At 39.1% G+C, this 4,587-nt stretch overlaps 1 long non-coding RNA gene across 1 annotated transcript; it reads left to right on the top strand.

Annotated features, from left to right (window-relative positions):
- Positions 1 to 495: 495 nt before the first annotated feature.
- On the top strand, positions 496 to 4,325 carry LOC133533190 (uncharacterized). The gene is made up of 2 exons (XR_009801829.1): positions 496 to 1,970; positions 4,101 to 4,325. It is a non-coding gene; the product is annotated as an uncharacterized LOC133533190 (long non-coding RNA).
- The last annotated feature ends 262 nt before the right edge of the window (positions 4,326 to 4,587 follow it).

The following is a 4,587-nucleotide window of genomic DNA, read 5'->3' on the forward strand; positions in this document are numbered from 1 at the left end:
TTTATGGTTTAAAGTAAGCATACACTACATATAATGCTAGGTATATTGTAAGGCATTTTGCTGTATGCCCTGACTAAAACTTAAAATTTACATATTATAAAATAAAATAAAAACATTTAGTACATACAGTGTTAGTTTAACTTACTCTAAAAAGTTATATTATATTATTATTGAAATAAATTAAACTTAAAATATTTTAGGGTTAAAACTGGAGCTAGGCACATACACTAGTAATAACTAGTAATAATTAATTAAACGGAACCTATAATTGGCTCTTTGTTATTTATATATATAACTATTGTGCAATTTATAGCTGTTGGTTCTCCGAACAATAAATAAATAAATTAATTAATGGTCATTTGTATTTAAACGGACTTGTTATTGTTATAAAAATGATAAAAACAGTATTTTCATATCTATTTATTTCAATTCTATTAATTTCTAAGAATTAAAATGCCTAGTAGTTGAGATATTATTTAAGGGGAGAACTCGAAATCGAGCGATCGAAATTCAAAAATCGGTCCCCAGATCACCTCATACAAAAATAGATTCAGCGACATACTGTTTGAGCTTAGAGGCAGAATGCTGTAGGTATGTGGGGTAGTTTAATATAATAAATACTTTTAATTATTAAAAAAAACAACGGGTTGCACTGCGGGAGTGCCGGCAGAAGTGAAAACTTGAATATTAACGTTGTTCATTATTGATATTTTGGAATGGTTAGGGAATAATTTTTCACGAGTTGCTTTAATTGCCGGGCAAAAATAAGAGCTTGGTAAAAGATATCTTATTCACAACACGCTATTACATTTTGTCTATAAGTGAATGAGACAACAATTCGCAATTACTTTCGTTTTATTTCAGACTTGTCACATAAATTTAAAAAGCATAGATTACTAAGCCGCACATCCTTGCACGCGGTCGAATGCTGATAGCGACCCTGCGGCACCCCATCTAAGGCGGAGCCGGCATTCGTTGGTGGTTTTAGACGGTAGTCCTCTACTTGTTAGTCCGTCATCGCCCCTGGTTTCCCCCGGACTAGGTGGCATGCGTAAAAGCATTTCCCCAAAAAAAGGCCGCACATCCTTAGTGAAGCCACTTCAGCTGCGACATAATGTCGCACTCGTTCGTACGGCCCACGCAGTACTCAAGGTTGAGTCGGTTTGTGTACACCTCCCGGTTGTAAATTAAAAAAATACAGGAAAGATGGCTGTTTGTGCGGTGAATGTGTGTCACAATTCATCACTTAATAAAAACAAATCTCCTGATTTTACATTCCACGCGTAAGCATCTAGTTTAATATGATATTTTTACGTAATTGTGAATACAAAAATCCAAACCTTCGTCAGTCGCCATTGCTTATAAATGTTGCCTGTAAATTAATCATTTTTCCTCATAGACCTTCGTAAAGACTGGCCTTACGAGCACTACGAATGGGGTCGATACATAGGCGTCAAAATCGCATTTAGTTACACCGCTGCGCTCAGTCGTGGAAGCGCGTCACGTAATGCCATTGACAATTTTTTAAATGTCTAATTGTGTTGTGAAATTGTGTAAAAACTATTACAGAAAAATCAAATACACGTATGAGATTTCATATAATCGGTAAATCATTTCAATTACATTACAATTAGTATCCAGCCTTCTTCTTTTACTAGATTTTGTTATAAAATTCAACATGTGTGTAAATCCCTATTCGAAATTGATTTTAATATGACAATTGTGCGCTGCACAAAGTACAAAGAAACCAGCTATTCAGTTATTTACCAGTTCAACACACTTGTGCTAAAGTCAAGATGTCTGCGCGCAGGGCTTGGAGCTGGCGTACGAATGCTGGGAGTGGTTCACGCTCGTGTTCGCGCCGCTCATGATCATGCTCATGGCGGCGCTGTCGGCGCACTGCTGCTGCAGCCTGCGCGGCTCGCTCGCCGCCATCTTCACGCCCGTGCTGGCCATCGTCTTCTACTGGAGTGAGCACACTTCACTATTATCTCGTAATTATCCCCCGTCCATTTGCGAGAGGAGGCTCGGAATTGAGGGTGGCAGGACCGGAGCCAATTATACCTCTGCCTTATGCCTGGCTCCGGAACATTCTGAGACACAACACCAAGGTAAAACACCAACAGTACTGGTCTAACCTAGGCACGTGCAGGCAGGCGAAGGAAGCCCTCCCGATAATCGATCCCGGTTTGTCGAGGAGGCTGAGACAGCTGAAGAGGCCACAGCTCCGGCTTTTGACTGGGGCCATAACCGGCCACGCCCCACTAAACAAACACCTACTAACCCTACGTCTTACAGATAGCCCCCCTCTGCAGAGCGTGCATGGAAGCAGAGAAGACAGCCGCCCACGTCATTCTTGAATCCGCAGGGTTGGCAGAGTACCGGGCACAATACCTCGTTTCGCCGGGGTCTCTCCCAGAAGTCGTTGGCTACATCAAGGGTCTGCTAGGCTTCTTGGTAGAGTTCGGTTGGCAAGAGTAGTGCCGACAACCCACCACGCAAAATAGGCGCGAATTACGACGTCGAGTTGCGGAAACCAAGCCCGCGAATACCAATACCAATACCAATCCCCCGTCCATCCACAAACTACGAGTACTCTCGTCACTCGTACTGTGACATGGACCACGAGGCCTAAGACTCCTTTCATCCGATAGCCAATGGGAAAAAAGTATTGTATTAACGTCAACATTCTTTTTTGTTCCTAACAATTTTTTCTCGTATTAAGTAGTATCGAAATCGAATAGAAGTAGCTACAAATGGCCCAGCCAATTAATCCCACAAAGGGTATAAACCTCGGAATGAGAGATATAATAAGCTGGAAACTCGAATACACCTTAATTACGGCGTTCTTAAAGTTCTCTTAAATGTCGACGCATAGATCGTGTGCGCTTCGGATATTATTCGAAGTCAAATGTCATAAAGATCGGTGTTTCCTGGATATCGACCATTTTTGAGATAGAGGGCACAGAACCCTCAGTGGTCAGCCATACGTACTATGAGGCAAGGTAAATCGTGAACATCGATGAATAATCCTTCTATAAAACGATTTAAACATTATTTACCGATCATACACAGATTTTAGGTACAACAAAAGTTGATTGCTCTGTGGACAATAGTCAACAGGTTATGTCCATGTAAGTATACATACAGGTTAATATTGAATACCCTCTTATTTGAGATCGATTATTTAGATATATGGTGCGAGTAGACCTCTATATGCTTAAAAAAAGTAATAATTTTTGATATTTTTTATAGCTGACTGTATTTTAATCCATAGTCATCTATTGATCATTTTCATCAATACTCATCTAGACAATTCTAACAAATCAAACTTTATGAGATTGTGTCGTTTTATCACACAGTTCATATGGCCATCTCCGGCCCCATCAGTTCGATGACGCAATAATATCATATTATCCTCGATCTTTCTCAATCTAAGACCAATACGTAGTCAAGAAGTGGTTTGCAAAAAGTTTCAAGTCAACTTCTACGCGTTCTGTGCCCTATGTTATGAAAACGACTGATCGCATGATAACATGTTTGAAACATAACTAGTTGTTCATTTTATATTCTTCAATTCTTACCCAGGTGAAAAAACAGTATTGGAGCTATAGATGCTTCGATATCCGCGAAAAACCGATATTTATGATATTTGATCTTGAAGAACATCCGACGTAGTTAAACACGATCTATGCGCCGACTTCTGAGAGAACCTTAAGAACGCCGTAATGATGGTGTATACGAGTTTCCAGCTTCCGAGCTCCTCTCATTCCGAGGTGAAACCGTAAATTTTTCTGAATCACAAGTTAGGAGCAGGTCCCACAATTTACCTGCAAATGCCATAACTTTCTAGTCGTACATAAAATAAAACTATGAACGTTAACGGATTACGAGTATATTGCTTATGACCGCTGTAGAGGATTCGTCGGAGCACTTTAAATTCATAATACGCGATATAATCCGTTTACATATGTAGTTTTATTTCAGGAGTACATAACTATCACGGTTTCCAGTTGTACTTAGACATCGAGAAATGTTCATCGTACTCTTTACATATAAGTACGAGTATACTTATAATTCTAATGATTGCATTGTTTCAGTTACATTATACTTCGTATTCGTGGTGAACAGCCAACGCATGAAGGCCTTCCCGTCGCGCCCGTGATCCCGGAGGCACTTGTGTGCTGTTTCTTTATTTTTGACCTTGGTTTTCTGAGTAAAGCATTCTTTTTTTGTCGATGATTACTACTAAGCGTACATATGATTGAGGGGATACCTAATTTGACACATGTTGGACAATATTGAATAAATGTTTACACGTAAAATGTGTTTCATTATAAATCGCATCCAATGATGGTCAGGCAATAAGGGGTGCATTTTATAAAATCAGTGTAAATGAATATTCTACCCGGCTATTCGTAACTTGTAAAGTACTTATATACAAAGTTGTCGACTTCACCACGAAATAATTGAAATCTAAATGGGTACTTAAAATATATTCTATTGATAATCAAACATATCAGCAAATAACTGACTCCAAATTTTAGTTCTTGTATTTAAACGCATTTACCTACTGCCAAAGCAAAT

This window comes from Cydia pomonella, unplaced genomic scaffold, assembly GCF_033807575.1.
Source record: "Cydia pomonella isolate Wapato2018A unplaced genomic scaffold, ilCydPomo1 PGA_scaffold_112, whole genome shotgun sequence".
Taxonomy (NCBI): domain Eukaryota; kingdom Metazoa; phylum Arthropoda; class Insecta; order Lepidoptera; family Tortricidae; genus Cydia; species Cydia pomonella.